This window comes from Odocoileus virginianus, chromosome 4 (genome assembly GCF_023699985.2).
Source record: "Odocoileus virginianus isolate 20LAN1187 ecotype Illinois chromosome 4, Ovbor_1.2, whole genome shotgun sequence".
NCBI lineage: Eukaryota > Metazoa > Chordata > Mammalia > Artiodactyla > Cervidae > Odocoileus > Odocoileus virginianus.
In genome coordinates this window covers 65,581,870-65,590,345 of record NC_069677.1, presented here as the reverse complement: position 1 = coordinate 65,590,345, position 8,476 = coordinate 65,581,870, and the positions used below count along the sequence as shown (strand labels likewise).

The following is an 8,476-nucleotide window of genomic DNA, read 5'->3' as shown; positions in this document are numbered from 1 at the left end:
GCAACCGCAAATCTGTTCTCTTTATCTGTGAGTCTACAGAAACCAGTCTTTTTTTTTTTTTTTTGCCATATGGTAATGCAGTATTTATTCTGTCCATTAGTAACTACTATTTGATAACATTTATAATATTAATAGAACTTAATATAAAAGAAGTTCAACCTACTTTTTTTTTTAAACATTTCAATACTGGATATTAATCAGAAAGATAGTCTAAATTAGTATGGTCGAAACCTTTATGTCAAAAATTTGTAATAAATGTTTGGTATTAGTCCACATAGAATTAAGTTTTTGGTGTAAAGTTATTTGGCTTCAAGAAAGAACATTTGGTTTACTTCACTAATAGGAATATCTCTTAGTGCTGGGATGGCCTCTTCCTGGTCTTTCTTGTGCTGTTGATTTTTGGCATAGTTATCTGTGATATTATGATTGGAGTCGAGTGGAGAGGTACTCATCATGTTTATTCCAAATAAGAGGACGTAACTGATGACTACAGTAATGAGGAGATACACAGGCAGAGCAACGGCCCAATACTTTTGAGGTCAGTAAGGTAAGCCTAAGGAGTTTAGCCAAGATTCAGGAATAAAAGCCCACACAAGATACAGTATGAAACCAAATTGGGAGCTTAAAAAAAGAACAAAGCCATAAATCGCTCTTTCTGGCAATGGCGATGGTGAATTTTCCACCATTTTCCCCCTGGCTTTAGATATTCTTGGGTCCTCCAAGCGCCAACTCCCCCCCGCTGCACGTTCGGCCACCTCAGGGCCGAGGCCTCGGCTCACGTGTACCAGGGGATCCGCAGGAGGGCGAGAGAGTGAAACCACTGTCTTTAAGAAAGACGCTCCAAACAAATTCTTATCTGCAAAACTGAATCACATTTCATTTTTACCTGCCAAGATACCTTAGAGAAAACACAGAGTATACTGAATCTTTTTCCCTCCTCTTTTACCTAGTGAGGTGATTATGGAAATTGTTATGACTATGATTCTTAATTCTTAAGCCTTTGATCTCTTGTAAAAACTAAAATGAGATTTATGACCAGATGGCTGTAATTGAAATGGAGCAGGATCTTTGCCCCACCCCACCCCCATGTCCCCAGCCTGCCTTTTGTCTGGGAAAATGTTAGCCAGTGAATAAGTTTAGGAAGTGAGAAAATACAAAAACAAAAGAAAACAGTCAAAGGAGACCAAATAATAATAATGTATTCATTAAGCATAGCCAAGGACCTTTAGTTCCTTCTGAAGGACAATAGATAATATTCTGAGCCATATCCTGAGAGCTGTCTTACAGATACTGAAACCCCCACCAGGTGGAAGAAGCTAATTACACGATGACCAGACTGTAGCCGTGACATAAGCTACCACAATTGGAAGAACTGGCCTCAAAGAAATGCAAACAAACTGACCCTGGAACTGAAGATTAACTGTAACTAAAACAACCAAAATGACACTGGTCAGACCATAGATGACCAATTCCAGGATGACTGTCTTTAAAGACTCTGTCTTTAAATGTTCTTGCCCACTGACTGTCAGGGGAGGGGAGTCAGTCTTTGGACAGGCGTGGTCTGCCCCCCACCCTACCTCCTTACTTGTTGCCGGTATCCAAAATAAAGCAAACTTTCCTTTCCACCAACCTGGACTCTTTATTGCCTTTTAATTAAAAGCAGGGAAGCACCCAGAATACACTTTTGGTAACATTATAATTGGTTCAGATTTTATTGAAACTTTTGCACTCTTTGTTGTCTATATCACACTGATAGTTGAGCTTCCTCCTGCTTATGTTGTGAGGTGTTAGGTGATCATCCAATTTTTGGTTGTTTGGTTGTTTGTTTGTTTCCTAGCCCTTCTTGTTTGTGTTCCTGTCAGCTGATGTAATTCAATGCTAGCAAGTTAATGAGCTGTTTTCAATTCGATTCAGGGCATTCAAAAAATGAAAGAGCTCTGGGACTTCCCTGGCTGTCTAGGGGTTAAAACTCTGCACTTCCACTGCAGGGAGCACAGGTTCAATCCCTGGTCAGGGAAATAAATTTTTTTTGAAATTAAAGCTAAGTGAAATATATGTCCCCAATTAAAAAAAAAAACAAACACACACTCTTACATCTGTGTTAGGTGAATGATTTCGTGCCAAGGAAAGGTGAAATGTATGCAGATAACTCAAGTGTAGGAGTTTAGGAGTCAAGGTCAGACAAATCTAGTTACTGGAGGGAACAGAGGGCAATTATAGAGGGCAATAACCTCCCTGTGAAACTGGGAGGGAAATGCAGTTATCAGGAACTCAGGAACAGAGCAAGGGTCAGTCAGGAACAAGCAGATGGGCATATCTTGGTTACTAGAAATCCAGAAACCAAGGTCAAGGCAGTTGCAGGAAAGAGCAAGACCAATCTATTCTGAGCCAATGAATTTCCAACAAGAGCTTGAGAGTTGGAAGCTTCCTGCCCATAGCATCATCCCTAGAGTGAAACGCAACCCTGAGCCTGGAGGTGGGAGGTGGGAAGAATCAGGAGTCAAGGAAGAGTTCTAAGACAAGTTAATTATATTAAACAAATAAACTGCTCCCTCAGAACCTCAGCTGCAGTCTGAAAAGGCTGACAAACTACTTCTCTAAGAAGAGGACCTATTTACTTCCAGGATCTAAAGGGAGCTGACTCTGGAAAAAAAAACTATGAAGACAATGTCTTGTGTTCAGTGTGTGTAAACCCTTCTCCAACCCCCAAGTTAAGCACAGTCAAGGACCTGTAGTTCTTTCTCAAGGGCAATAGATAATATTCTGAGCCATATCCTATGAGCTGTCTTATAGATACTGAAATCCAGAAATCAAAACACATTCAGAAATCAAAACACATTCACTTCAGAAGCCTGGCCCATCCAAGAAGTCCAAAGTGCCCATGCGCTATCACCTAACTAAACCCCTCTTACAAACTTTGTAAGTAAGCACTTGGCCTTAACTTCCAAAGTAACTGAGAATCAGTTACTATTTGTTCATCTGGGGAACATAAAAAGAAGTTAATCTCTACTGGGATTAGTGTGAGTGAGTCCATCCCTCAAGACCACAGATGACAAGTGTGTGTGTCAGCTCAGAAGCCATGCTCTTGAAGGGGGATGTCCTGCAGAAGAAGAACATGGGGCCAAGGTGGGTATGGAAGCTTGGATCTAGTTTCCTCCTGGTCCGTGCACATTTGTCTTAGAACTAAGATTCTATCTTCCTAGTGTTCTGTCATTTTATCTCTCAGCAACACCCACAGGACTTCCCCTAATAAATATGTTTGTGTGTGTGTGTGAGTGAGTGTGTGTGTGTGTTTGGTTGTGCTGGGTCTTCATTGCTGTGTGCAGGTTTTCTCCATTTGTAATGTATGGGCTTCTTGTTGCAGTAGCTTCTCTTGGGGAGCACAGGCTCAGTAGTGGTGGCCCATGGGCCTAGTCGCTCCACAGCAGGTGGAATCTTCCCAGGCCAGGGATCGAATACACATCCCCCACTTTGGCAGACAGATTCTTAACCACTGGACCACCAGGGAAGTCCCCACTAGAATATTCACTGGAGACACAGAGTCAAATCTTGGTGAGAATCAAAGGCCATCTTATTTTCTACTAGTTGGATCAGCAGGACTGCTGTTGATGTTCTCTGATTTTCCAATTTGACTTCTCATTTTCATTTCCTCTCCCACCTTCCAAGTTTACTTTAGGTGCACCTGCTCTCAAACAAGGGCATGGAAATAAATCCCAGAGTTTACATTAGGAGGATCAGAGCATCCTGTTAAACACCGAAACATGTCTTCCCCCTGCGAATGAAAATATAAATGAATCCTCAGGCACCACTGATTTAGTGAGCTGAGACAGAGAGAGAGAGAGAGCTGTGCTTAAAACCAGCCCATGGCATAGCTGTCACCAGGGCCTTCCTCTTTTCATGATATCCTAGACATGTATCAGTTTCATTTGGTTATTTCACAGAGTTCTGTAAACAGGGACAGTATAGTCAGAGCAGGATTGAAAACATTTCAGTTGCACTTGTTTCTCATTTTCTGCATGTGTTTTCCCAAAGGCTGCTTTCTCAAAGGGAGGCTGGGGAGAGGATTTTTCTGTTTTCTCTCTTGCTGCTTCCTACATAGTCAATGAGAACATCAGAAATATACGAACAATTTTTAGTTTTGTCCCTTCCCATTTTGCTTAGGAACTCACAAGCTAGAGAAATTGTTTTCTGATCTAACACCACCTGGACTTGGGTGGTATTTGGGAACCTAAGTCAACCACTATAGGTTCTATCTACCCCTTCTCTCAAGTTAGGTAAGGGGTATTGCTGCCCAAGAAGTGGAATATGCTTATTTTTCCTTGGCCACTCAGAAAAGCAAAACTTTGTTTTAAATGTCACTATCAAATCACAATATTATTATAAATCTTACATATAGAGGTGGATCACTTATATATCTCTTGACAATCATATAGCCCAAGGGTTCTTGACCCTGGCTTGGAGGAGTCTATTAACCCTCAAAGTGTGAATATACAGGTGGAAGTTGTGCCTGGTAGGCTATGTAGACAATGAGATGGCTATTTCTCTTTCTTTCCCAGAAATCTGAAAATGTAAGGAACAAGCCCCCCAAATATGGAAGCTCTTGGGAGACCACTTTTCTTAGACTCATAATTCTGCCTCCAATTTGAGCTCCAATCCTTGGTGCTTTCTTTTAAAAGGGGCCTAGCAATGGAGTCAAGAAGAATGATGTCCAGACCTCACATATAGGGAGCCCTGAAGAAATGTTAAATGAATCAACGAACACAAGAATGACTCTAGGTTGAAATGTTGGTTGTTGTTTTGGGTTCTTTGTTGCTGTTGCTGTTTACTGGGTGTTTTTTTTTTTTTTTTTTTAACCATACTGCACAGCATCTGGGATCGTACTTCACCAACCAGGTAGTGAACCGGGGGCCACCTGCAGTGGAAGTGCAGACCCTGAAACACTGAATTTCCAGGAAATTCCTTGAAGTGTTAGTTTTTTAAGGCATTTAATTAAATAGAAGTCTGTAGAATTTATCTCCCCGTCCCTCTTCCTAACACTATTCCAAATTTCTGAACAATGCAATTGAGAGGGATTGAGAGGTCAAGAATGGACCCTCCTGGGTTTCATCCAATCAGCATACTACATCTCTCCCTGGCCTTCACAGTTGGTTTAGGACAAACACAGTACCCGAGTCAGGGTGGTGCTGGGAGGTCAAGAAGACTACATTTATGAGTTTTATTTAAGTTTTGAGGATGCCTTTGAGGGTTCTCTCTTTTCTGCTGAGTTTATACCTGGAAATATGTAGGCCCAGAAACCTCTGGAAACTAATCCTAAGGTAATAGAACCAATGAATGGAAAGCGAGAATTTACTGATTTTATTTGAGACCTGGGTCAAACTTTTCTCAAAGTTGGACTTTACACTAAGTTCATCTGTACATTTTCCTTATTGTTTAAGTCTCTTTGAACTTGCTTTCTGTTTCTTTCTGTGGAAAGATCATTAGCTGATATAGGCTTATGTGATTTGCAGGAAGTTGAAACACAATACGCATTTATGGGGATTTCCTAACTCCCAAACTGTCATTTAACCAAAAGACCATTCTCCTCATAATATCCCCAATAAGGCAGAATTATATACTTGTATACAATGCATGAGACATAATGAAGTTGTGTATAAGTAATTACCTATGGTAGCTATGGTCCTATCAGAAGTTGATTGCAACACAATAATTAAGAATCAAGGAACCTGAATGTCCATGGCCCTGGAGACATTTCCAAGGCTCTTAGGAAATAGTGCTGCCTAAAGTGACATTTAAATCTTCCTTCATGTTCCTTAGTCATATTGTGACAGGCAGTTCCCGCTTAAAAGAACATAGTTGCTTCTCTGATACAATTATTTTCCACTAAAAACAAAACAAGAAAGAAAAAGAGATTGTTTAAATAATAAGTCAGTGATTTATTAACGCTATCAGATAACACAATCCTGACAATTAGAAAATCAGATTCAAGCTCTGAATTACTCCAGTTTTGCCCTAGAAGTTGTCTAGCAAACATACCAGCCTGCGGCTGATGTGAACAGAGGGAAATGCGTCCTGATCACTGTTTGTGAGACATCTTTGTTCAAATAAAGATGAAATATGGAAAACTAGGCCCTACTATTCTTTTAGCCCACATTTCCTTATTCACTGAAGGATGCCCTAGACTTCAGGATATGGAAAGTATTTTGTTTACCACCATTATTTCTGACCTCTGAGGGGCAACATTTTTTTTATTGATAGAATTTCTGGAGAATTGTGATTTTCCGGGTTTACAAAAGTTCATTTTTTAACTAGTTTCTTTTTAAAAAAGAATCTGGAGAATCCCATGGACAAATGAGCCTGGCATGCTGCAGTCCATGGGGTTGCAAAGAGTCAGACACGACTAAGCAACTAACACTTACTTACACTTAAAGAAAACTCTGGATATTTTTGATGGTGAATTTATGAGTTAAGCAAACATCACAATATATACAGAAAGAAGGTCTCACCAGGAGTGGAACACTCTCTGATCAGTTTATATATCTTATTAATCTTCTGCATAGGCTAAATTTCCCAGTCTTTGTAGGTACCAGTTTCCTCATCTGGGAACAGATAGCTGATCTTGAGAGTCCCTTCTCTATAGATGTAGAAGTCTATAAACAATATGTTTATCCTACTATAATATCTAAAACTATAATTTGAAACTACACATCCTCTACAGCTTTAATCCTTCATAGTTCTGTTCAGTTGCTCAGTAGCATCCGACTCTTTGTGACTCCATGAGCCACAGGACGCCAGGCTTCCTGTCCATCACCAACTCCTGGAGTTCACCCAAACTCATGTCTGTTGAGTCGGTGATGGCATCCAACCATCTCATCCTCCATCGTCCCCTTCTCCTGCCCTCAATCTTTTCCAGCACCAGGGTCTTTTCAAATGAGTCAGCTCTTTGCATCAGGTGGCCAAAGTATTGGAGTCTCAGCTTCAACATCAGTCCTTCCAATGAATATTCAGGACTGATCTCCTTTAGGATGGACTGGTTGGATCTCCTTGCAGTCCAAGGAACTCTCAAGAGTCTTCTCCAACACCACAGGTCAAAAGCATCAATTCTTTGGCACTCAGTTTTCTTTATCGTCCAACTCTCACAATCCATACATGACTACTGGAAAAACCATTGCCTTGACTAGATGGACCTTTGTTGGCAAAGTAATGTCTCTGCTTTTTAATATGCTGTCTAGGTTGGTCAAAACTTTCCTTCCAAGGAGTAAGCATCTTTTAATTTCATGGCTGCAGTCACCACCTCTAGCGATTTTGGAGCCCCCCAAAATAAAGTCAGCCACTGTTTCCACTGTTTCCCCATCTATTTCCCATGAAGTGATGGGACCGGATGCCATGATCTTAGTTTTCTGAATGTTGAGCTTTAAGCCAACTTTTCCACTCTACTCTTTCACTTTCATCAGGAGACTCTACTTCTTCTTCACTTTCTGCCATAAGGCAGGGTGGTGTCATCTGCATATCTGAGGTTATTGATCTTTCTCCCGGAAATCTTGAGTGCAGTTTGTGCTTCTTCCAGCACAGTGCTTCTCAAGATGTACTCTGCATATAAGTTAAATAAGCAGGGTGACAATATACAGTCTTGATGAACTCCTTTTCCTATTTGGAACCAGTCTGTTGTTCCATGTCCAGTTCTAACTGTTGCTTCCTGACCTGCATACAGGTTTCTCAAGAGGCAGGTCAGGTGGTCTGGTATTTCCATCTCTTTCAGAATTTTCCACAGTTTATTGTGATCCACACAAAGGCTTTGGCACAGTCAACAAAGCAGAAATAGATGTTCTCCTGGAACTCTCTTGCTTTTTCTAAGATCCAGTGGATGTTGGCAATTTGATCTCTGGTTCCTCTGTCTTTTCTAAAACCAGCTTAAACATCTGGAAGTTCACGGTTCAGGTACTGTTGAAGCCTGGCTTGGAGAATTTTGAGCATTACTTTACCGCATGTGAGATGAGTGCAATTGTGTGGTAGTTTGAGCATTCTTTGGCATAGCCTTTCTTTGGGATTAGAATGAAAACTGATCTTTTCCAGTCCTGTGGCCACTGCTGAGTTTTTCAAATTTGCTGACATATTGAGTGTAGCACTTTCAGAGAATCCTCTTTTAGGATTTGAAACAGCTCAACTGGAATTCTATCACCTCCAGTAGCTTTGTTTGTAGTGATGCTTCCTAAGGCCCACTTGACTTCACATTCCATGATACCTGTTTCTAGGTGAGTGATCACACCATCGTGATTATCTGGGTCATGAAGATCTTTTTTGTACAGTTCTGTGTATTCTTGCCACTTCTTCTTAATATCTTCTGCTTCTGTTAGGTCCATACCATTTCTGTCCTTGTTGAGCCTATCTTTGCATGAAATGTTCCCTTGGTATCTCTAATTTCTTGAAGAGATCTCTAGTCTCCCATTCTGTTGTTTTCCTCTATTTCTTTGCACTGATC

The 8,476-nt window shown here is 40.7% G+C and overlaps 1 pseudogene; it reads right to left on the bottom strand.

The window, feature by feature from the left end:
- Positions 1 to 233: 233 nt before the first annotated feature.
- LOC139034864 (phosphatidylinositol N-acetylglucosaminyltransferase subunit P pseudogene) lies at positions 234 to 686 on the bottom strand (annotated as a pseudogene).
- Positions 687 to 8,476: the final 7,790 nt, after the last annotated feature.